At 46.1% G+C, this 26114-nt stretch overlaps 1 protein-coding gene across 3 annotated transcripts in view; it reads right to left on the bottom strand.

Moving 5' to 3' along the window:
* bmpr1aa (bone morphogenetic protein receptor, type IAa) overlaps positions 1 to 25051 on the bottom strand; it is a 45825-nt gene extending 20774 nt beyond the window's left edge. For 2 of the 3 annotated variants that reach the window (XM_038308331.1, XM_038308332.1), the window contains exons 1-2: positions 24815 to 25051; positions 16021 to 16099 (exon numbers count right to left, since the gene is read on the bottom strand). The gene's annotated coding sequence lies outside the window, so the exon portion shown is untranslated. The remainder of the gene's footprint in view (positions 1 to 16020; positions 16100 to 24814) is intronic. The other variant, XM_038308333.1, reaches the window with a different exon arrangement.
* Positions 25052 to 26114: the final 1063 nt, after the last annotated feature.

Here is a 26114-nt window from a genome sequence, read left to right as displayed (position 1 = left end):
TTTTTTATTGAAGCTGAAGGAAACTAGGCTCTGGTTTAGAAAACATTTAGAGGCAGACCAGAGATCCAGAGGCGAGTGTGAACATGACTCCACCGAGGAGGAGAAGGAGGAGGAGGAGGAGGGGCGGCCCATCTCCTGCAGGAGGCTCGGACGGGCTCCGTCTCTCTGGATCATAAATGTTTTCCCAGTAAGGAAGCGGCGCTGATCACTCTGGTATCAGCAGAGGTGATTTCAGAGCCTGTTGGTCCGTCATCAGTCACGCTGAGTGTTTTCAGAGGGAAGTGGATGTGTGGGGTGATTATGGATGGGGGAGGTGTGCTTCCTGTTTTGGGGGGCTCAGATCAGGCCTGCCCGGTCTTGTCGGACCTCGCTCCGTCTGAATGTTTCTTTGTGTGTCTTATCGGGCCGAGCTGCCGCCGTCTCCGTCTCCCATCTCTGAGTGGAGCAAAGAGACAAACTGGTGTTTTTGTTGTGGCAACGAGGTGAAGATTCTTCCACTTCTGCCTTATCGACACGCAGACGCCGACACTCAGCTGGAGCGTCTGTTTTTCACCACAAACACGCCACCTCTGATTGGATCAGAGCATTACTGCAGCCTCTCAGGAGGGGATCTGATTTGATCCTCCTCTGCCTGCTGCTGGGTCGGCTCTGGGCATCCAGGGGTTAACAGAGATAATGTCTGGTTTCCCTCCAGATCAATGCAAACCTGATGATGCCACTATGAACCCAGAGAGGATCAGATCCAAACCTTCTCCTGGAGACTAAAGCGGCGTAGCTGCTTCAGATCCCAGAGTCTTGGAGGAGGACGACTCAGTGAAAGGAATGAAAGGAGCCATTGTTGGTGTTCCTACCTGTACAGGACAAACTACCCTCATAGGGAACCACTGAGCCATGGCTGCCCCACCCCCCCAGGGGAAGGAATCTGAGGTCAGGCAACTCCAGGGATGCTGGGAACCTTGATGAGACAGAAACCTAATCAGGGCAGGAAGGTTTGATGGAGGATAAAAGATACAAGATGGCTGCAGGACTACGGTTAGCTTAGCTGCATCTGGACAAATGACGAGACCTCAGAGACAATGTCCTCTGGACAGATTAGAGCAAAGCAGAGCCAATATCTCCTTCCAGATGTCACGTAATGTGGAAGATGATTCATGATTTCTTCATTTGTCATCCTGCAGTAGGGTGAAACTTCGGTCAAGGTTTCGGTACAGTCCAGCCAAGAAAAGACAAAAGACAAAGACAATATACAGACATGGGGGGAGCAAGGCCTCAGGGTGTCTGAGGCCTTGCTGCCTTAAGGGTTGGTTATCGTCCCGCAGCAGTGTGTTGCAGTGAGCTTGATGCAGACATTTTTGATTTATGCTCAAGTTTGAAGCGTGGTCTGCGCTATACGCTGTGGGTCTAGATACGGCCGAGGCGGTGAGGAAGTGGGGGAAAGTTTGTCCGACAACGGAGGTACATGAGGGCCAAAAAGAACGGGGATCCAGGTGGAAAAAGGGTTGCAGCGTTCTCGCGCACCTCGCTCTGCTAGCTGGTCCAACTTCACGATTCGTTTTCCGCAACTGCGGTCAGACAAACAGAACAAGTTGGTAAGCGGATGTAGAATTGACCAATCAGATGCCTCCTGTCTGCGGTCGCCTACAATTGAGAGGTGACCGCAGAGTGTCTGCGGAGGGGCGTGGATGTCTAAATCAGCCTTTAGAAAGGTGCAAACCTCATCACATAGCAAAAGCCAACACAGATAACGTCTTGCAGGAACGTCCAGGAGAATGATGCGTGTATTCTATCCTGTGTGCAAAGTAAGTCCATGAAGCCATGGTTCAATGTCGGTTACAGATGTAACAGTTCGCTATCCGACCAACAAGGCCGCTTCACAGATGTGTTCAGGGGAGGGAGGCAGAGAGCAGATCCTCATATTTAGGACAGTTGAGTAGATAAAGGCCTCCTGAGTCCAGTGGGGAGCAGAATTTCAGATAGAAACAGATTGTTTAGGTCAGGCTGGCTGTTAATTCTTTCTTCCAGCCTTCAGAGGTTTTGCTGAAGTCTCATCATGGCGAAACCCAATAGAACAGATTTTATGGACCAGTCCGCCAAGATCCGAACTTACAGTTTTCTCCCAGATTATACCATTTCACCTGTGAGTCCAGGAACTGCAGCCGACCTGTGATCCTGTGAAGGATTGCATCCAGTTTACGGTTCTGCTGCCTTAACATCTCAGTCTGTGTAGATAGCTTTGCAGATCCCCTCATACATGCAGGATAGCCAGACAATGGCCAAAACAGCCCCTGACATCTTCCCAATTTCAGGATATGACAGGTATCCATCAACACCAAACAGTAGAACTCCTGGTATCAAAAATCCAAATATGTATGCATCTTCTACGCCCTTGACAGACATCATCATCGTCAGGCACACAGTCGTCCACAGCTGCTTGTGGAGACCTACAGGAAAATAAAGCCCTTTGAGGTCCAGTTGGCCAGTAAAGATCCACTGTGTACCCAGATAAAAACCATCTGGACATGAAGGTTCTCCCTTACTCTGTCTCTCTGTTGAGAAGATTTGATCAATTGCGTTAAAAGACCAGCTGACCACATCCATGATTCAGTCTGTAGACGAGACAGAGTTAAGCAGGGTAGACAGGGGAAGGAGTGGGAGTAGTCAAAGTCCAGATCCCGACTAAACGCTGAGCAGCAACTGATAGATTTAATCTGATCCATCTGGTAGAATTGGTGAAAACAGGAGAGGCTGAGCCGCCTAACCGGCCTGGAGAACCAGGCATGGATAATCAGCATTAATGCGTCTCCTCGTCCTGTTCTGGAAGAACGGCAGCAGACTAAATAAACGTCACAGATGAGCGACAGGCAGCGGCTCCAGAGCTGCATAAATACATGCAGCCATGAGGGAGATCAGTGCAGCTGGCTGATATGGCTGGAAGCCATCACTGTTCCTCTGTCAGGACCGGTTCTATGGACCGGGTCAGAGCTGCACAAAGATATGCAGCAATGAGGGAGATCAGTGCAGCTGGCTGATATGGCTGGAAGCCATCACTGTTCCTCTGTCAGGACCGGTTCTATGGACCGGGTCAGAGCTGCACAAAGATATGCAGCAATGAGGGAGATCAGTGCAGCTGGCTGATATGGCTGGAAGCCATCACTGTTCCTCTGTCAGGACCGGTTCTATGGACCGGGTCAAGGCCGGTTCTACTGACCGGGTCAGAGCTGCACAAAGATATGCAGCAATGAGGGAGATCAGTGCAGCTGGCTGATATGGCTGGAAGCCATCACTGTTCCTCTGTCAGGACCGGTTCTATGGACCGGGTCAAGGCCGGTTCTACTGACCGGGTCAGAGCTGCACAAAGATATGCAGCAATGAGGGAGATCAGTGCAGCTGGCTGATATGGCTGGAAGCCATCACTGTTCCTCTGTCAGGACCGGTTCTATGGACCGGGTCAAGGCCGGTTCTACTGACCGGGTCAGAGCTGCACAAAGATATGCAGCAATGAGGGAGATCAGTGCAGCTGGCTGATATGGCTGGAAGCCATCACTGTTCCTCTGTCAGGACCGGTTCTATGGACCGGGTCAAGGCCGGTTCTACTGACCGGGTCAGAGCTGCACAAAGATATGCAGCAATGAGGGAGATCAGTGCAGCTAGCTGATATGGCTGGAAGCCATCACTGTTCCTCTGTCAGGACCGGTTCTTTGAACCGGGTCAGGGCCGGTTCTACTGACCGGGTCAGAGCTGCACAAAGATATGCAGCAATGAGGGAGATCAGTGCAGCTAGCTGATATGGCTGGAAGCCATCACTGTTCCTCTGTCAGGACCGGTTCTTTGAACCGGGTCAGGGCCGGTTCTACTGACCGGGTCAGAGCTGCACAAAGATATGCAGCAATGAGGGAGATCAGTGCAGCTGGCTGATATGGCTGGAAGCCATCACTGTTCCTCTGTCAGGACCGGTTCTATGGACCGGGTCAAGGCCGGTTCTACTGACCGGGTCAGAGCTGCACAAAGATATGCAGCAATGAGGGAGATCAGTGCAGCTGGCTGATATGGCTGGAAGCCATCACTGTTCCTCTGTCAGGACCGGTTCTATGGACCGGGTCAAGGCTGGTTCTACTGACCGGGTCAGAGCTGCACAAAGATATGCAGCAATGAGGGAGATCAGTGCAGCTGGCTGACGGTCTTTGGACCGGGTCAGAGCCGGTTCTTTGGACCCGGTCAGAGCCAGGCTGTAAACCGGGTCCGTGCCGCTTAGTAGACAGTGTCAGAGCCGGTTCTATGGACCGGGTCAGAGTAGGTTTTTTAGACTGGGTCAGAGCCTGTTCTTTGGACCGGGTCAGGGCCGGTTCTATGGACCGGGTCAGGGCAGTTTGGATGGACCGGGTCAGAGCCGGTTCTATGGACTGGGTCAGGGCAGTTTGTATGGACCGGGTCAGGGCCGGTTCTATGGAACGGGTCAGAACAAGGCTGTAAACCGGGTCAGAGCCGGTTCTATGGACTGGGTCAGGGCAGTTTGTATGGACCGGGTCGGGGCCGGTTCTATGGAACGGGTCAGAACAAGGCTGTAGACCGGGTCGGGGCCGGTTCTTTTGACCGGGTCAGAGTCCAGGCTTTAGACCGGTTCAGAGCCGGTTCTTTGGACCGGGTCAGATTCCAGGCTTTAGACCGGGTCAAACCCGTTTCTTTGGACCGGGTCAGGGCCGGTTCTATGGACCGGTTCAGAGCCGGTTCTTTGGACCGGGTCAGATTCCAGGCTTTAGACCGGGTCAAACCCGTTTCTTTGGACCGGGTCAGGGCCGGTTCTATGGACCGAGTCAGAGCCGGTTCTATGGACCGAGTCAGAGCCGGTTCTTTGGACCGGGTCAGAGTCCAGACTGCTGTGTTCCAGCAGATCAAACCAGTGTGGAACCAGCAGGAAGCTACTGATCTAATCAAAGCTTCTACTGGATCTCTGAAGGTCCGATGTTTCTGCTGTTTCTAACTGGAAGCTGCTGCAGTTCATAGAAGCTCAGAAATCTGACGATGCTCAGAAGCAGAAAGAGGCCCAGCCTGGTTTCTCCTCTCCAAACCGCATCACTTTCCCTCCCAGGCTCTTATTTTCTTCTTCACGGTTCCTCCCCCTCTTTCTCCCCCTTCCTCCCCCCAGTTTTCCATCCCGCTCCCCTCTCCCTCCATCTTGGCCCCATTCCCGGCCCCTCCGGGGGCCCCTCCTTGCAGGCGGGCCTCTGGGTGCTGCAGCAGCCTCCCATCGGTGTCGGCGCCCTGCCCGACATGCCTTTCAGGGCCTGGGAGACTGCAGGCCAGACTTTCTGGCTCCAGCACCATTGTTTGCTTGGCTGCTCCGTGCCTCTTGCCCTGCCGGGGATTAGAATAAGATTACCCAGAATACCCCGAGTGGCAGCGAGCGAGCGAGTGTGCGCGGCCCCTACAGCCTCTCCATCATCTCCTCCTCCCCCTCCTCCCAGTGATTTCTGACCTCCCCTTTCTAACAGGGGTGCTTGTTGTTCAGGAATCGTTTTAGGAGCAATAAGCTCTGCAGCTCTGAGGGAACCAACAACCCTGCAGTGCCTTGCTTCAGCTCCAGGTGCTTACAGAGCGTCACATGTGTCTGTCAGCACAGCTACATCTTTCCCACATTAATGGCCGTTTCCCTCCATCCTCCTGTGTTGTTCTAGCCGTCTGCAGGGAGCAGCGCTCACATCATCCTCCTCTGCTGTCAGGGTGAGCGAAACACCAATCAACAAATACCTCCTGGTTGGTTCTGATTGGACGCTGAATCGCAGTTTTTCTATTAATCAAACTAAACCAGGAAGTGCAGGAACGTCCAGTTTGGAAACATCAACCAACATTTTAAATTGAAAAAGCTTCCTGGATTGAAGAGAAACGTCTTCAAACATGGAAACAAAGTCCAATGGATAGATTTTACTTTCCTGGGATGACTATAACCTGGATGACTGAGAGTCTGCTCTGATGCTGGGCTACACGTCTCTACTGAACGCCTCGGTGCGGGACGTTACGTCTGCTGAGGAGGATCATTTCTAACTTCTTTAGAGAGATTGATGGTTTCCTTTTCACAGCATCGAGAAATAAAGCGACTGTAGAAGTAGAAATAACCAAGTGTTACGGCACGCCGCCTCTACAGGTGGTTTTAGTTGGTAAACAGCTGATGGAGGTCGCCGTTATTCAGTCCAATCTGGGATGCAGCGGATCGAAGCCTCCATAACATCCAGATGAGCCTCCTCTCTTCCAGCTACCTCCTGCTGCAGAACCGTCTGTCCTCCAAAGGTGACACTCAGAGACGCGTGACTCGTCTCCACTGATGGTTTATCAAACCAGACATCTTCTCTTTATCTCCCATATCTAGGGCCCAATAATTTCCGCGATCACAGAATCGCGGACGGAATCGCGTATTCAGCAAATTAATGCGGAATCTAGTGTAAACGCGGAATTTTGTTTTTGTGTGGGAGAAGAACGTACATCGGGGGAAAACGCATACCGGGGGACGCAAATCTGGGTGACACAACCCCTCCCGCTCCGTCATTTCCGCTCACCCTCCCCCATGAAAACATTGAAAAAATGGCGAAGCGGCTCTCCACAGCTTCGCTTTCGACGAAAAAGTTGAGACACGACGCTGAGCCCCGAGTACAGAGCCGAGCAGTTCCCTCCTGACTTTTACGTGTCAGGTAAACTATTGTTTTTGCACATTTTGTCAACATTCCATTGATTGGAAGAGCAAAAATACTTGACTGACCACTTGTCATCCAAAATCCATGTGAAGAACAAGGAGAAGTACAATAATGCTAGCAAGGCCACCGCGTCCCTACAGACGTGCCTTACTGCTACTGAGTAAATACGTTTTTTTACCTCAATAAATTTCAGGTAATTCCTATTTTATTTGGGTACATTTTAATCATTAACATTAAAAGCACTTTCTTTTTACGACTGAAATAACAGTAAAGGGTAAAAAAAAATGAATTCGCAAAAATTAAAACGGAAAAAACGGAATTTGGGAATAAATAAAACTGATTTTATAGGGCCCTAAATATCCGCTGCAGATAAGCACCGTGTCCTCCATCAGTCTCGGGTCCGAGTCAGACACGGCGTCACGGTGCCGATGGTCCGATCGTTTTATCCATGAGCTGATGAGCTCCAGTTAACCATTGCATTGTAGTTATAAAATTAAACATTTTTCAAAAAACGATTATGTTTTTCAAATGAAATATGCTTTGATCAACTTAAGTTATTAGTCATATAGAAATGATTGACAGCTCAGGACCAGAAGACAGGAAGCAGTCAGAGGATGATGGTGAGGCATGTTTGGATGATACGTGTATTTTATACATTTAGTTTGTGATGATGAACACAGCAATTAGAGGGAGGAAGGGAGGTTTAGGCTAAATGGGGAGCGGCGGCCTAATGGTTAGGGCATTATAAGGGTCCTGGAAGTCCTGGGTTCAATTCCCACACACTCTGCCACTCTGGGTCCCTCAGCTAAAAACCCTTAATTGCTCCAAAAGCACCCTGCAGTGGCATTTTTCCCTAAAAAATGTGGGGTTAAATGCAGAGAGTGAAGTTCCCCACTGTGGGACGATAAAGGGATTTACAATGACAATATTGATTGAATATTTATGTCTGTTGTTGGCGATAGCGGTTCAGTCACGATAACGTCCTCAGAGGATCATAGGAGGGCGGACCTCCTCCGCCTCACACCCCTGTGATGTCATCAACTGATGAAAATGGAAACACTGATGCAGCTAAAGGGAACCTCTCCAGCTGAAGGCGTCTGAGGGGCGGAGTTCTGTTAGCGGAACCGAGTCTGAAGGAAAAACGCCAGTTTAGCAGAATTAGAACCAGCCTTGGTTTCAGCAGTAGCCAGAAAGACGAACGATAAAGCAAACGCAGGAGGAAAGCAGACAGAGAGCTCGCTGGTTTCTGTGTGGATGAACAGAAAACCCTCCCCGGAGGAGCTCCCTCCCCGGAGGAGCTCCCTCCCCGGAGGAGCTCCCTCCCCGGAGGAGCTCCATCCCCGGAGGAGCTCCCTCCCCGGAGGAGCTCCATCCCCGGAGGAGCTCCCTCCCCGGAGGAGCTCCCTCCCCGGAGGAGCTCCCTCTCCTCAGAACCAGAGGGTTCTGCACTGGTTCCAGTCCAGGAAACTGGAAGCTGCAGCCACAGCAGTAAAGCTCCGGCCAGCAGCAGACAGAGTGTGTCTGTGTCAGTGTGTGGTCCGGCCCGGTCTGAGACTGGACCCTGGGTGGTTTCATCCACCATGTCTCCGTGGAAACGGCCGCCAGACCACAGGAACCAAAATGGACCCAGCAGCTTCGTAGGCGGTCCTGATGGTGCGGAGAACCGCGGCCCAAAAGGACGAACCGAGGAGGAAAGATAAACGGACCGAACCCAAACATTTAGGGGATCCCAGGACCCCAGGAAGGAGCCGGACCGGGAGGTGGACCTGGATCCAGAACAGGAAGAATGATGATGATGATGATAGAAGACGAAGGGTTTGTTGAAAATGCTTGAGCCTCTTTGAACTGAAGGCTAAGGTTTAAGAAGAGGCCTCCAGAAAACAAAACCCAATCAGAGCCCGGAGCAGCGCAGCTGAAACGTGAGCGGGGCCCATCGGGGCCGCCGGGTTCTGGGGACATATGGCAGCGATTAAAGCTGCAGACCGGACGGCTCTGTTTGAAGGTTCGCCAGAGTCCTGACAGCCAGGCGAGCTGCAAACAAAGGCGGCCGTCTGTCTGTCAGTGCTCTCCACCAGCAGGAAAAACACACACAGCTGGCCCACAGTCCCTGAACGCACCACTGAGAGGATAAACACCCAGCAGCCTCCGAATGCCCCACCGAACAGGAAACTAACATCAAAATAACAGCAGCTGCCTCTAAAATAGCCACCCACTGTGCCCTGACCTCCAGCTGCTCCCTGTTTACCAGACGAGGAAGAAGCAGCAAAAAAATGGCAGAAATCACAGCGATGCAACAGGATGAGGGTTCTGATTGTGAAGTTATCAATCGTGAATAACCTGGACCGTGAAACGGCGGCAGGACGAGATCGTCTGCATAGAGGGCGGGGCCAGAAGCAGGTGAACGATGGCGGTCAGAATCAAACCAGAGACCTTCAGTTACATCATCAGATAAACCAGGACTGAAACAATAATAATCGTTAAATAATTAGTCATTTACTAAGGTGGTTAGTGGCATGAAACCCACAAACTGTCCCTTAGATAAAGTTCCAGTCAAGTTTTTGAAGGAGGTTCTGAGCTCTGTTGGGCCGAGTCTGCTGGTTTTTAGCTCAGGGTCTGATCCAGCTGCCTTCAAGCCTGCTATGGTTCGGCCCCTCATAAAAAAAATGCATCTTGACCCCTCTGTACTCTCCAATTTTAGACCTGTCTCCCACTTGCCTTTTCTTTCAAAGGTTTTAGAAAAAGTTGTTTTTATTCAATTGCAGACATTTCTGGAGATCAATTCTGTGTTTGAGAAATTTCAGTCTGGCTTTAGACCCCGACATGGCGCCGAGTCAGCACTGTTAAAGGTGCACGATGATATTGCCCTGTCTGTGGACGCTGGCAATAAGGCTGCAACAACGAATCGATAAAATCTATAAAAATCGACTTTTAAAAGCGTTGGCAACGAATTTTATCATCGATTAGTTGTGTCGCGCGATTAATGCGTCATCCGCCGCCGCCGTCATCTCATCACTGCCACTTGATTGAAACGCGGGAAAAAAAAAAAATACGGCAGAGCGAGCCAGCGCTCTATTGACCGATACCGCAAACGCGAGCTGCGTCTCAATTCGCAGACAGCCTGCGCTTTGTAAAGCGAAAAAAGTCGTAACATGCAACTTTTGTAAAAACACATTAACATGGCACGGAAGCACCGCTGTTATGATGCAGCACCTGAGAAGAAAACAGGTTGGAGCCTTCGATGGCAGTGAAGAGACCTGATCAGCAGGATGAGCGGCCATGTTTGGTTGGTTTTAAAGTGGGGAAACGTAACGTTAGTTTCTCAGGTAGCTCATCTGATGCTTTCCTTACCGTGTTAGTAGGTTACAGACAGTGATAAGGTTGGCTACTTATTTTACTTTTAATTTCATTTGAATTAGCTTAAGCAGCGTTTATATTTACTTTATAAATAAATTAACTTGCAAATTATGAGGGCAAGGCTTTTAAAGTTTAAATCTTCTGGCAAAGATAAAGTAAAGAAGATCCTGCAATTTATGGAAGTAAAGCAGAATAAAATCCAGCAAGATCAGTAATATGTCAATTAATTATCTGCCGCATTCCCATGTAAATATCTGTCTTTGGAGGATGTGTTTTTTAGCACCCCTAGTTCTCTCATTTTTATTCCAAATACGATTTATAATTTGAATCACAGGCTATTTTTATCTCTATGGTTCAGTATTTTCTCAAGTAGCAACTTTAACTACTATAATTTCCTGTCTTAAAAGGCAGAACTCTTCTAGTCTAAAAAAACTCATTTGTTGAAATGGGGGGGCCTATTGTTTGAACCCCTTAGGGGCTTTTAAAAACAAAAATGTCTTTTTTTGCGCTTTATGAAACAAAGTATCCTATATTTTGTGGATGTACAGCTACATTTCTCATGTAAGTTTGCGTAGTTTTAACACAAATATTTATTTTTCATTTTGCACCAGTACAGTTAATGAGCAACCTGTACTGGTGTGCTTGTTTGTTCTGTCTAAAATGTTTATTTTGGAATAAAGAGGTTAATATAAAATATATTTTTTGTCCGATTCAACGATTTTTAAAATAATCGTTAGTTGCAGCCCTAGCTGGGAATCCTGCTGTGCTGGTACTGCTGGACCTCTCAGCAGCCTTTGATGCAGTCCACCATGCAGTCCTTGTATCTCGCCTAGAGCACATCGCCATCCGTGGCGCCGCTCTCCAGTGGTTTAGGTCATACCTAGCGAACAGGAGTTTCTCTGTGGTGATTGGTGACCACTGCTCCTCAAACACATCGCTGCCCTGTGGGGTGCCACAGGGATCTATTCTCGGCCCTATTTAGTTTTCTTTATATGCTACCTCTGGGATCAATTATAAAAAAAACATAACCTGTCTTTTCCCCTATATGCCGACGACTTGCAGATATATTTGCCCTTGAAACCAAATGAAAACACTGCATTCACTAAGCTACTGGACTGCATCACAGATATAAAGCAGTGGCTGTCACAGCAAAACCGAATGCATTTTGTTTGGTTCTCCATCAATTTCAAATGTTCTCACTAGGGATGCACGATATAATGGGCCCCCTATCGGTATCGGCCTTAAAACTGAATATCGGACATCGGACACCCCACCGATATTTAACCCGATATTTGATAAGCTTCTGAGTTTCTAAAGTCTAAAATAAAATACTACTTCTTCTTCCTCAAAAACTTCTTTTTTACAGACTTAAAAACTTCTAAAGACGAGGGAAAAAATATTGATCCAATAAAATATCCCAATATCTTCATATGCTGATATATTGCCATTTAAAATGTCATCGTTATGCTACAAAATCCCCCGAAAATTCACCAAATGTTGCCATATTTTTATATGTTGATATATTGACGCGGTATCGATCTATTTTACTAACAAAATCTCACAAGAATTTGCAAAATATCACGAGAGTTTGTAACAGAACGATGAAATTTCACGAGATTTTGAAAGTAAAATAGATCGATACCGCGTTTTAAAAAATCAATTTCATATCAGCATATGAAAATATATTTGAGTATATTATTTTTCAAAGTGTCAGAAATGGATAACAAAACTGCTATTTTAAATGACTACTTATTTTTGTCCAGCTTTAACATCGGTATCGATATCGGTTATCGGCTACATGAGTTTTAAAATATCGGCATATCGGATATCGGCCAAAATCCCAATATCGTGCATCCCTAGTTCTCGCCACAAACTCCTGCAATCTAGCCCCCCTTTTTAAATGCCATGTCAAAAATCTCGGGGTAACATTTGATAATGGGCTCAAATTTGACAATCAGATTAGCTCCGTTGTCAGCTCGAGCTTTTTTCAGCTCCGTCTTTTGGCCAAAGTCGCGTCTTTTCTCAGTCGGCAGGATCTTGAGAAGGGTCCTGCTTTCATTAGTTCAGGACTGGACTACTGCAATGCCCTTTACGTTGGCCTCAGTCAATCATCAATTTCTCGTCTCCAACTGGTGCAGAACGCTGCCGCCCGATTTTTAACAAACACATCCAGACGTGAACACATTACTCCTGTGCTGTCGTCGCTCCACTGGCTTCCAGTCCGTTTTAGAATTGATTTTAAACTTCTGCTGTTTGTTTTTAACGCCATCCATGGCATGGCCCCCTCTTACCTGTCTGAGATTTTAACTTTTCGCAATTGTGGCAGAGCTTTACGCTCCTCGGGTCAGCTTCTGTTAGAGGTCCCTAGGTCAAGACTCAAACAGTGGGGCGATGGTTCTTTTGCCGTCGCTGCTCCCAGACTGTGGAACAAACTACCCCCTGACATCCGCACCACTACTGACCTCAGCCTTTCTAAAAAGCTTAAAACCTACTTTTTAAATTAGCTTTTAATTCTGACGAGGATAATACAGTCTCTTAGATGTCATCTTTCTGTGTGCTCCTTTCTATTCACCTCTGGAAGGCTTTTAATGTCCTGCAGCACTTTTAATTGTATGTTTTTATACGTGTTATGTATTGTTTTATGGCTTTGTTGTACAGCACTTTGGGTACCATTTGGCTATTTTAAAGGGCTATACAAATAAATCTGATTTGAGTAATCGATTCATTGTTAACTGGAGAATAGAGACCCACTTTAAGCAGAAATTATACAAAAATACATCCAAACATTTTGCATCTAAGATAAAAAAGTCATTTAATTTGACGATATGCTGATATCAGAAGCACTTAAGTGGAAAGTTTTAGTTTCCCATCGTTTCAATTCTGTAAAAACTCTTCTTAAGGGAAATTTTGCTGTCTGATTATTAATGTTTTATACAGCAATTTACCAATTTTGATTCCTGCATACCCGCCCCTCCACTGATCCGTCCCGCCATGGCGATATATCCAGGTTTCCATAAATAATATCAGTATGGAACTAGAATAACTTATGTCTATCCTTAACTTGCTAAATAAAGCCAATACTCATTTTTAAAACGTTTTATGATTTTTCTGAGACATTTTGCAGCCTTTTCCATTTTCTCCGTTAAACAGCATCTCTGACGTCATCATGGGACACGATCAGAGCAGTAAATCTGATTAATTCAATTCAATTCAGTTTATTTATATAGCGCCAAATTCACAACACGTCATCTCAAGGCACTTTCCAGTTCAACCAGATCATACAGTCAAATTGATACAAAGTTTTCTATCTAAGGAAAACCAGTTGATTGCATTGACTCATTGACTCAAATACAATCCCACACACTAAGCATGCTTGTAGCGACAGTGGAGAGGAAAAACTCCCTTTTAACAGGAAGAAACCTCCAGCAGAACCAGGCTCAGTGTGAGCGGCCATCTGCCGAGGCCGACTGGGGTTCAAGGAAACCGTGTTTATCTGCATTTAGTTGCTTCTTTCTTTAGATTACGCGCGATATAGCATAATGTTAACATGAGAGGAAAACATTAAACTCAGAAAGACTAGATTTATGTTTAAATCAAAGCTGATAAAGTTAGCTCCTGGAAGTAGCGTAGCATCCCATTTCCTGTCCAGATCGGGAACAGAGGATGAAACAGGACTTTAAGTAATCTATTTTCTCAGGAAATACATTATTAACCATAAACACATTATAGTTTAGTACGTTTAAGGCTGATTTATACTTCGAAAGTAGGTTGTCTGCGTAGGGGTCGCAGTGAACAAAGAGACGTCCCGCCCCCTCCGCTGCACCTCTCCCAAATTGTAGCTGACCGCAGACAGGAGGCCGGCTTGTTTTGTTTATATGTCCGAAATTGCGGAAAACAACTCGTGAAGTTTGACCCACTAGAAGAGCGAGGTGCGCGAGAACGCTGGGACCCTTTTTCCCCCTGGATCCCCACTATTTTTCACCTTTATTGTCCGTCAAATGTCGGACTAAACTCGTCCACACTTCCTCACCGCCTCGGCCGTATCTAGACCCACAGCGTGTAGCACAGACCACGCTCAGAATTGAGCGTAAATCAAAAAATGTCTGCGCCAAGCTCACTGCGACACACTGCTGCAGGAGGATAACCAGCCTTTACCGTTTCTAGGGAGGGAAAAATGTCATTTATGTCTTTTTAACAAAATAAACCTGGATGTAAATCTGGATGCGCAGCAAGGATCGGGTAGTGACATCACAGAACAAGCTCTATATCCAGCCATTCAGCATAGACCCTCCTACATGGCTGTACATCTTATTTTGGCATTTGACCAATTAGATGAGACCTTGAATGATAGATTACCTACTGAAAATTAAGTTGAAAAAAAATGTTAAAGGAATAGTACACCCAAAACATGATTAGCCTTCATTTTCTACTCACCCCCATGCTGAACAACACTCTGGAGTACTTTTTTGATATCTCAAATGCATCTGGAGATCTGGGAGGCTTCTTGCCGTCTGCTGACATTCAAATAATGGAGGTCTATGGCGCCCGAGGCAGAAAGGTCCATAAAAGTCCACAAAAACGTGTCAATATTCCTCCATACTGCTCGTCCAATGTATTCCAAGTGTCCTGAGAGGGTAGCGTCCAGAATTTACTCGAAACGAAGTCATTTAGAATGTTTATAGAGCATAAACAGTAGTGTATAGGATTTCCTGAAAGCGCGCACCTGCGCGATCACGACGCTACGGAAGCCGGCAGACCGAGCCAGATGAAAGTGCGCATTCAGCTCGGCAAAGAACTCATGCTCTTCCTCAACACTGAAGTCCTCAGACATTTTTCTTTCGTTGTTTCTTTCTTTGCACAGGTAAACAGCACATTTCTTCTTCTACGCTTGCATTATCGGCAGAGCAGACGCTGAATGCGCACTTTCATCTGGTTTGGTCTGCCGCGGTTTCCGTAGACTCGTGAACGCGCTTTTAGGAAATCCTATACACTACTGTTTATGCTCTAAAAACATTCTAAATGACTTCGTTTCGAGTAAATTATGGACGCTACCCACTCAGGACACTTGGAATACATTGGACGAGCAGTATGGAGGAATATTGACACGTTTTTTGTGGACCTTTCTGCCTCGGGCGCCATAGACCTCCATTATTTGAATGTCAGCAGACAGCAAGAAGCCTCCCAGATCTCCAGATGCATTTGAGATATCAAAAAAGTACTCCAGAGTGTTGTTCAGCATGGGGGTGAGTAGAAAATGAAGGCTAATCATGTTTTGGGTGTACTATTCCTTTAAGAAGTCAATTAAAAGGTAAAAAGCTCATTTAAAAGTTAAAAAGTTAATAATCCTTGTTAAAAGTTATATTTTAGGTTTATAAACTAAAAAATGTTAAGTACCAGTATCAGCATTAAAGCCTCTAAGGTTATGTTGGACCAATAAAATGTGTTTCTTTCACTCAGATTGTTTTTCATGAATTTCTTCTAGAAGCACTTTTGTTATTTTTCTTAATATATTCGGTTAAATCTGCGTTTCTTGTTATTACATTGAAATACATTTTTTCCATCAAAATATCCATCTGTCTTGAATGTTCCAAAGGTAATGAGGTCTTATTCTGGATTCCAGTAACACTATTGGCTGGAAATTTAGATTTTCAAAGTATTTCACTGAGCGCCCTATAAAGAGTTAATGGATTAATCGAAAATATATAATCGACAGATTAATTAATTAGCTAAATAATCGTTAGTTGCAGTTTAGAAACCAGCTAGAACCGTCACTGCTGCAGTCAGAGCAGCTTCAGAGCCTCCAGGCCCTCAGGCCGCCTCCAATCACAGCTCTTCCTGTTCTCCTCCACTGCAGACATTAATCAAACCAGATGACAGCTCCCATCCTCCAATCAGAGCCTGCAGGGCTCAGGGGTCAAAGGTTAACCTCCTCATACAGCAGAGGGGGGGGGGGTTAATCAGGGAACAGGGCGTGTTTTCATACCTGACTGGAGGCTCCATGGAACAGCAGAGAGCAGCAGAGTGCAAGGCTCCATGGGAAATGTAGTCTCTGAGCCGCTGGTCTGGAAAACAAACAGTGAGGTTAGCGTCATGGAAATGTGTTCAGCGTTCAATGCGACACACGCAGACGGCCTGGTTTCCAAGTATAAAATCAGCCTTTAGACTTTTGACAGTTGTGATCATACTTAAGTATTTTGGCTAATGTGATTGGGTAAAATCTAGGGATGCACAATATAATCGGCCCCCTATCGGTATCGGCCTTAAAACTGAATATCGGACATCGGCCACCCCACCGATATTTAACCCGATATTTGATCAGCTTCTGAGTTTCTAAGGTCTACACAAAAAAAAAAAATACTACTACTTCTTCTTCCTCAAAAACTTCTTTTTTACAGACTTAAAAACTTCTAAAGACGAGGGAAAAAATATTGATCCATTAAAATATCCCAATATCTTCATATGCTGATATATTGCCATTTAAAAACACCATATCAATCTCTTTTACTAATGAAATATTGCTATATGTCATCGTTATGCTACGAAATCCCCCGAAAATTCACCAAATGTTGCCATATTTTTATATGTTGATATATTGACGCGGTATCGATCTATTTTACTAACAAAATCTCACAAGAATTTGAAAAATATCACGAGAGTTTGTAACAGAACGATGAAATTTCACCAGATTTTGAAAGTAAAATAGATCGATACCGCGTTTTTAAAAATCTATTTGATATCAGCATATGAAAATTAGGGCTGGGCGATAATTCAATAACGATATATATCGATCGATAGACGTGTGGCGCAATAGAAAAAAAGAGGGTCGATAAAAGTTCGATAAAAAAGAAACGCAGTTTTCCTTCCTTCTCATTGTAGCCTAGCATGTAGGTTTATGCTAGTCACTGCTTCCTCCCAACCAATCACAATCGCGGACCCAGGCATGCCGTCACCAAGCGCCGCCCTCTCAAACCACAACACAGAGCACATGAAGCTGTGCAGCAAGGAGAGGCGGAGGAAACTGTTCCAAAGAAAGGTTTTTGTAGTTCGGCAGTCTGGCAGTATTTCGGTCATGGCAAGTCGGACCAAAAACAAACCACAGTCATCTGGAAAATGTGTCGGGAACCAGTGAAAACCAGTCTGATAACGAAACCAACTTTTTTTTTATCATCTCAGCCGCTCACAGCCGCAGGAGTACGAGCTGTGTAGGCCCCGACGCGGCTCTCCTCCAAGGAATCTTCGGAAAATATATATATATTTTCAGTTCTGGGCAGTTTCCCACGTAGTTCTAACAATTGAGATAAAAATGCTGAGGGGCCTGAAACTTCAAAGTAATAACTCAGGTTAAAGCAGGAAAGGGGGGCGGCGGCGGCGGCGGTGGGGGGGCATTTATTTATTTGTTATATTTATTTTGGTCACTTTAGTTTATTCTTTGTCAGTATTTAATAACATAACCCAGGTCTCTTAAGTTATTTTTCTTTAAAACAATTCTGTTATGGTTAAAAAAGTTGGTTAAATAAAGATTTAATTCGAAGTCTGTGTTTGTGTTTTTTATTAAAATTAAATCATTTAGCAATATTATAAAAAGTCCAGGCAGAGCTGCACATAAAATATGGTTTCAAATCTTTTCAATAATTATCGATATCGATCAATATGCATTTTTTTTTATCGATAAGCTTTTTTTCTATATCGCCCAGCCCTAATGAAAATATATTTGAGTATATTATTTTTCAAAGTGTCAGAAATGGATAATAAAACTGCTATTTTCAATGACTACTTATTTTTGTCCAGCTTTAACATCGGTATCGATATCTGTTATCGGCTACATGAGTTTTAAAATATCGGATATGGGCCAAAATCCCAATATCGTGCATCCCTAGTAAAATCTCTGCCAAATTAGATTGGTTGGTTTAACCAAAAGATTAGTTGAACACAAAACTTCCAACCCGATTAAAACCAAAAACTGTGGAAAAACTATAATGTTTGAATAAAAATGACTAAAACCTTTTATTTCGCTCATCATTGCCCAATTCTTACGCTTTCACTGTTTGCTTAAACTTATTTCACTAAAATGGCAGAAAAACTGTTTCTTAAATTATTTTTCTCCTCTAAGAAATTTCACACAAAAAAAAACCTTACAAAAGATTTTATTACACACACCAATCATTAATATTTTCAAAGGAACTTAAATGGGAAAAAACAAAAAAACAACTGCAAAAAAATCCCAGATTCTATCACTAACTGTAGTTCTGCAGTCCACCAGTAGGTGGTGACATGTTCACATGAAGCTTCATGAACTGTGGGGATCGTTGAAGCAATTTGACCAAAACGGTTCAACCAATCATGAGCTTTCATTTCACTGTTACCATTTCAAACATAATGCGTCATGTTGCACAGCATATCCCTGTTACATCATCATCAGCTGCCTGATATAAACCTTTTAGCCGTTAGCCGCTCAGAAGCAGATCTCTGGACAGAAGGTTCAGATGGAGAAAGGTTTGTGGTTTTTATGTTTTTAAATGGAAGCGGCGGCCAGTCTGATGCCGACTGCTTCCTGTTAGAGCGGCGAGATAAGGTCCAGGGCAGGTAGCTGGGAGCCAATCAGACGAGCCGTCTGATGGCATATTTAAATGACAGCCGTGACCTCTGACTGACCCTCGTCATCACTGATGGAACAGGAGATTTCACACCTTTGTTTACCGTTTATAACATTAATAAACAGGTTTAATCTTCCTGTTGGGGGAAATATGACACCGTCAGGATGATTAACCAATTAGGCTGCTCATCCTGAGGCCTTTCAGAGCCGACAGGTCAGAGGAGGATCCTCAGCACCGATGGAGGTCCAGGATCCAGCTGCTTCCTGTCTGCAGCTGCAGACATCTTACCTGCAGCTCTGAGGCTGGATTCCTCAGCTGGAAAGCGGTGGAACCAGTCCCTGAGCTGGAGCAAAGGAATGCAGCTGATGAAGTGCAGCTGAGCCGGTCTGAAGGAGGCGGAGCTAAAGATACAAACACCAGGAACCCACCAAAATGTCCGCCTGGTTCAGAGCAGAGGACTGATGGGGGAAAACTAGCCGCCACATACCAGTCCACCCCCGTGGTAAACGGGTTCCAGCAGAGGTGTGGCACCGAACCTTCCACAGGCTGCAGTGACTCACTGCTGCTGTTTTTATCCCAACGGGAATACTGGCTTTCCAGGAAACATCCAGGGATTTACAGCCTTATAAAGCAGCACGCAGACGGCCTGCTACCAGAACCCAGAGGCAGGAAGTGGCAGCCCAGTGTGGGCCCTCTGAAGCTGAACGACGACGAAGAAGAAGAAGAAGAAGAAGAAGAAGAAGAAGAAGAAGAAGAAGAAGAAGAAGAAGAAGAAGAAGAAGAAGAAGAAGAAGAAGAAGAAGAAGAAGAAGAAGAAGAAGAAGAAGAAGAAGAAGAAGAAGAAGAAGAAGAAGAAGAAGAAGAAGAAGAAGAAGAAGAAGAAGAAGAAGAAGAAGAAGAAGAAGAAGAAGAAGAAGAAGAAGAAGAAGAAGAAGAAGAAGAAGAAGAAGAAGAAGAAGAAGAAGAAGAAGAAGAAGAAGAAGAAGAAGAAGAAGAAGAAGAAGAAGAAGAAGAAGAAGAAGAAGAAGAAGAAGAAGAAGAAGAAGAAGAAGAAGAAGAAGAAGAAGAAGAAGAAGAAGAAGAAGAAGAAGAAGAAGAAGAAGAAGAAGAAGAAGAAGAAGAAGAAGAAGAAGAAGAAGAAGAAGAAGAAGAAGAAGAAGAAGAAGAAGAAGAAGAAGAAGAAGAAGAAGAAGAAGAAGAAGAAGAAGAAGAAGAAGAAGAAGAAGAAGAAGAAGAAGAAGAAGAAGAAGAAGAAGAAGAAGAAGAAGAAGAAGAAGAAGAAGAAGAAGAAGAAGAAGAAGAAGAAGAAGAAGAAGAAGAAGAAGAAGAAGAAGAAGAAGAAGAAGAAGAAGAAGAAGAAGAAGAAGAAGAAGAAGAAGAAGAAGAAGAAGAAGAAGAAGAAGAAGAAGAAGAAGAAGAAGAAGAAGAAGAAGAAGAAGAAGAAGAAGAAGAAGAAGAAGAAGAAGAAGAAGAAGAAGAAGAAGAAGAAGAAGAAGAAGAAGAAGAAGAAGAAGAAGAAGAAGAAGAAGAAGAAGAAGAAGAAGAAGAAGAAGAAGAAGAAGAAGAAGAAGAAGAAGAAGAAGAAGAAGAAGAAGAAGAAGAAGAAGAAGAAGAAGAAGAAGAAGAAGAAGAAGAAGAAGAAGAAGAAGAAGAAGAAGAAGAAGAAGAAGAAGAAGAAGAAGAAGAAGAAGAAGAAGAAGAAGAAGAAGAAGAAGAAGAAGAAGAAGAAGAAGAAGAAGAAGAAGAAGAAGAAGAAGAAGAAGAAGAAGCAGAGCTGCAGGAGCAGCGAGAGCTGGAAGCGTGTCTGGACCTGGAGAAACCCGACCCACAGGGAGGAGCTTAGAGACCCTCAGAACCAGCTTCAAACTGCATCTTCATCCTGATCTTTGGAGAACATCAAACACAAATCAACCCTACAGAGGTTCTGCAGACCCAGGTTCTGTGAGTCCAGGTTCTGCAGGGCCAGGTTGTGCAGCCTGAGGTTCTGTGAGTCCAGGTTCTGCAGGCCCAGGTTCTGCAGCCTGAGGTTCTGTGAGTCCAGGTTCTACAGGCCCAGGTTCTGCAGGGCCAGGTTGTGCAGCCTGAGGTTCTGTGAGTCCAGGTTCTGCAGGGCCAGGTTGTGCAGCCTGAGGTTCTGTGAGTCCAGGTTCTGCAGGCCCAGGTTCTGCAGGGCCAGGTTCTGCAGCCTGAGGTTCTGTGAGTCCAGGTTCTACAGGCCCAGGTTCTGCAGGGCCAGGTTCTGCAGCCTGAGGTTCTGTGAGTCCAGGTTCTGCAGGCCCAGGTTCTGCAGCCTGAGGATCTGTGAGCCCATGTTCTGCAGGGCCAGGTTCTGCAGCCTGAGGTTCTGTGAGTCCAGGTTCTGCAGGGCCAGGTTCTGCAGCCTGAGGTTCTGTGAGCCCATGTTCTGCAGGGCCAGGTTCTGCAGCCTGAGGTTCTGTGAGTCCAGGTTCTGCAGGCCCAGGTTCTGCAGCCTGAGGATCTGTGAGCCCATGTTCTGCAGGGCCAGGTTCTGCAGCCTGAGGTTCTGTGAGTCCAGGTTCTGCAGGGCCAGGTTCTGCAGCCTGAGGATCTGTGAGCCCATGTTCTGCAGGGCCAGGTTCTGCAGCCTGAGGATCTGTGACTCCAGGTTCTGCAGGGCCAGGTTCTGCAGCCTGAGGTTCTGTGAGTCCAGGTTCTGCAGGGCCAGGTTCTGCAGCCTGAGGTTCTGTGAGTCCAGGTTCTACAGGCCCAGGTTCTGCAGGGCCAGGTTCTGCAGCCTGAGGTTCTGTGAGTCCAGGTTCTGCAGGGCCAGGTTCTGCAGCCTGAGGTTCTGTGAGTCCAGGTTCTGCAGGGCCAGGTTCTGCAGCCTGAGGATCTGTGAGCCCATGTTCTGCAGGGCCAGGTTCTGCAGCCTGAGGTTCTGTGAGTCCAGGTTCTGCAGCCTGAGGTTCTGTGAGTCCAGGTTCTACAGGCCCAGGTTCTGCAGCCTGAGGTTCTGCAGGCCCAGGTTCTGAGCTGCGTTCTGAGCAACACACCAGCAGCTGCTGTTAGCGAACGCTCTCTGAAACACCAGCTGCCATTTCACAACAATCTGAGCTTTGAACGCCACACTCTGCAGCAGCTGTTCAGATCCAACAACCAGACCAGAACCCGGTCCGTTATACGCCCAGAACTCCTTCTGAGGTTCTGACCGCTCCTCACAGCCTTTATCTGCCCACAGAGCGGATCAGAACCGCTGCAGGCGCTGTGAGCGGGTAGGGGAGGGGCTGGGCGTATTTCCAGCAGAGATCGATACCGACCCAAGACAGACTGGAGCCACGGAGACACCGGGTCGACCTTCAACCGATACCGGGCCGCAGGAGGACACAGCAGGCGGGGGGGGAGGCTCATCTGGAACCAGAACCTTTCTCACTCAGATAGAACCGCCTTCTTTAACAGAACAGAACCAGGTTCTGTAGAACAAACGGTCCAGATGAGAAGAGCCCAGCTCTCTGAATGCTGATTCGATACAGAGGTCCACCAGAACCAGTCTAGTTAAACATGCTATGGAGTAATGGACTCTAACCAGAACCACCCTGCAGCAGCAGGAGGAAGCAGTTCTAACGGTTCTGGACTGAGACCCGTTAAAAGGACACCTCAGATAAAACCCAGTGAACAGAACCAGAACCACAGATTGGGTTACTGGACTCTTCATCCGAAGAACCGGATTCTGAGAGCCGGGCTGCCTTTATTTATCAGCAGCAGGAGGAGGAGGAGAAGGAGGAGGCTGGATTGCATGTGTTCCTCCTCGGCTCAGCCACTCTGTCTCCAGGTCCATGGGGGAGGAGGGGGAGGCAGACAGAGGAGAGACTGAAACATGATCCGCTTCCCTCCTCCACAGAACCACAGAACCTCAGAGACTCCCTGAGAAACCCGATCCTGGATTGCAGGCTGGAGAGACGCTCTGAGGGGGGAGGAGGATCCCAGGAGGAGCAAACTGAGCCGAGCAGAGAGGAGAATGGAAACAGCAGAGAGACCTTCACACATCTGGGCTCAGGTTCTGAGAAGAAACGGACTGAGCGCCTCCAGAACCCCCCAGGACCCGCCCCCTAATCAGAGGCCCACCTTCAGCCGCCCCTGAACAGAACCGCCCTGCAGAGGAGCCGGACTGGGTCAGAAGGGTCCGGCTGCAGCCTCAGCTGGACACAGACCAGCTCTGGTTCCTCTGCAGCATTAATGGTGTCCCACTGAGGGGGGTGGGGGGGGGGGGTCAGAGTTCAATCCAGGTCTATTCTGTTTATTTCACAGATAATCCAACAGATTATTCAGTCAGATTAACCAATCCTGAGACCTTAAAGCCAACAGGTCCGCTGTTCATTGCTGACCCAATCAGAACCAGACCAACCCACACAGTACCTGGTTCTGAGACAGAGTCCAAACATCTTAGAAACAACCGAGAGGAAAGCTTTGTTCTGATCATGGGAGCGGCGGCCATCTTGGATGCAGAGGCCAGTACCGTCGGGTCAGAACTCTGCCTTCTGGTTAAACCCAGCTGATGTTTCATCAGAACATCTGACAGCTGGAGATCCAGAACCGACCCGACGTTTCCCTGGAAACTCAGAGGGATTCAATTAAACGATTAAAACCTCAGAAAGCAGAAGCACGGAGGAGGACGTGTGGTGATGAGGGCTGAGGGGAGGCTAGAAGGCCGAGTCGATGGGATCAGGAGTCAGAACCAGGACCCTGATCTCGCCTGCTGGGTCTGGTTGGCATGGAGCGGGTTCTGACCGGGTCAGGAAAATCCAGACTGATGGAGAAGAAAACCAAAGAACGGTCAGAACCGGGTCAGAACTTCAGGTCAGACAGTTTGCTGCTGGTCAATGGTCTCCAGGTTCAAACAGAGCGGATCCAGTAGGTCAGAACCAACAATGTGACCGGGAACGCCATCGACCCACTAACAGCGGAGATAAAGAAGTTCTGATGGGTTCCTCTGGGTTCTGGAGGAACCGAGGATCCTGGTTACTACTGATGAAGAACCAGGAGGACATCCATCCAGCTTTAAGGGTTCCAGAACCAATCCAACATCCTGCCAATTGTTCCCAGACCAGAACCAGACCGGGTCAGAGATCTGGGCTTGAATCATCAAACATCTGCAGCTCAGTCCAAATATTTAGGGGGGAAGGAATCAGCTTCCAGGAGGGATCAGAACCAGAACCAGATGTTACTGCAGGCAGTTCTGGACCCAGTTTAACCCGAACATGTTTGGTTTTTCGGTTCCGGAGAGTTTTTATATCAAAATGGGATTAATTTCAAACTAAAACCAGACAGAGAGAAAAATAACCCGGAAACTCAGAGCAGAAGAACTTTGATTCCTGCTGAGGTGCAGATCTGGGCCTCAACAAGCCCAAAAAATGACAAATCTGGGTCCGAACCTCCCAGAACCGGATGGTATCCAGTAGAACCGAGACCTGAGGGTTTGATTTGGTGAAAACTTCAGAGTTTGGACCCTGATTAGATGCTCATAATGAAGAACCAAGCGGCTCCAGGAATTACACGCTGAATGGAAACCAGACCCGCCTGATGGAGCCGCTTAGAAAACACAAAAAACAGGGAAAAATTCTCCCTGAACAAGACTTTCCTCTGACCCTTCAGCTCCAACACCAACCAGGAGTAAAAACTGGAAAAATCCTGATTTTTCCCAAAGCTTTCCCAGCGGAGTTAGCCGCTGAGCTAACTGGCAGGAATGCGGCTAATTAGCGGTAAACAAACTTTACAAAGTTCGACTAAAATCATCCAGAAAGTCCTCCTCGGATTTAATTCAATGAACTAAGATGTTTTTAATTAATTTTATGGGTTTTTTTACATATTTTTGACACAATAGCAGATCGAAAACAAGCTGCGCTGAAAAAAAAAACTTTTTCCACGACGGCAGGATCCGTCTATCTCCTGGCGGCAACTCCGAGCCCCAATCTGTTCCCCTGACTCTCCTTCCTTTAGAATCGCTTCTAGATCCACCCAACGACTGGAAAACATTTTTAAACTCACTCCAACTTTTATCTGTAATTAATCGATCATTTAGGGATTGATTTGGATCGGTTACTTTAAATCTGGGATATTTTACAGGCAGCGGGCGCTCCAGCAGACAGACGGAGCTGAAAAGTCTCCATTCGTAGCCGCAGGTATGGAGACAACTTCAGGGTTACATTAGGTTAAATCTGCCCTTACCTTTATCCTGATGCCTTTGATCTACACCCCGATGATTGACAGGATCCTCTTAAACCATCCAGATCACCTGATCCAGATGGGAAGCACTGAGAGCGACTCAAAGGTTTATTTCCAAACGGTTTTCCAGAAATATTTTCGGGATCGTTGCTCCTTCGAGCTCCGTGATCTCTCACTCTGATTCCGCTTGTTACGAACCACCACAGAGATCCTCACAAAAACACGACAGCTCACTCTGTTTCTGCTGAGCCTTCTCAGAAGGAGAAGAAATCTGACAGAGATCCTTTCTTCGACGTGATGAGTCACTTTGACGTTACTGTAGAACAAGTGAAGGCGAGTAAATATCACAGAGATCCTTTGCCTAACATGAAGTATTACTCTTTGTAATATGTGCCATGGACAACATTTTTTTTTCAATTTGTCACAAACTTGCGAACTCTGCCGTATTAATAAATTAAAAAAAAAATAAAAAAAATAAAAAACTCGTAAATTAAATAAAACAAAAACTAAATTGCTAACTCTGCCAGAACTCAATGCAACATACAATGCTAATGTGTTAATAATTTATATTATATTATATTATTCTTTGCAAGCTGTAGTTCTTTAATAAATTGTGACATTTTAATTTAGTACTAATAATGAAAATGACTGGACAAAAATGCCCTATAACTAAATAGTAATAAATAAACTCATTTATCATACTGACCACCTAAAGTGATTCCCAAAAAGTTAAAAACAATCCTCTGGACTTTGTTTCCAAGTTTGATGATGTTTTTCTTCCCATCCCGGAAGCTTTTTCAATTCAAAATGAGCGTTTTTCGCTATCATCGCAGCCCCAACCCCTTTACAGGGGAACAGAAGACCTCACCTATTCAGCCAGGCCAACTATTCCCTCTAACGGCCCCCCTTTCAGAGACATAGACAGGTATGGGGCATTGCAGGCTAACAAAGAAGCCAAACGACCCCCATTCCAAAGGGGGGGACCCGTTCATCCGTTTCTATTTGCATGTTTTCTAAACTAAAACCAGGCTTTGTTGGGCTGCTGGATAAAACCTGGAACTAAACGCTATTTCTGACATTTGGAATTGAAAAATCTTCCTGGATGGAAGAGAAACGTCTTTAAACTTGGAAACAAAGTCCAGAGGATTGATTTGAACTTTTTTGAATGACTCTGACCTGGATGACTGAGAATCTTCACCAACACACTCTGCTAACTAACTCTGCCAGGCATTGGTGGGTAGAGACTACCCAAAAATTGTACTCAAGTAAGAGTAGCTCTACTTTAACATTTTAAGTAAAAGTT

The sequence above is a fragment of the Cyprinodon tularosa genome, unplaced genomic scaffold (assembly GCF_016077235.1).
Source record: "Cyprinodon tularosa strain WSP-4 unplaced genomic scaffold, ASM1607723v1 ctg634, whole genome shotgun sequence".
NCBI lineage: Eukaryota > Metazoa > Chordata > Actinopteri > Cyprinodontiformes > Cyprinodontidae > Cyprinodon > Cyprinodon tularosa.
This window is presented reverse-complemented; position numbering and strand designations above follow the sequence as displayed.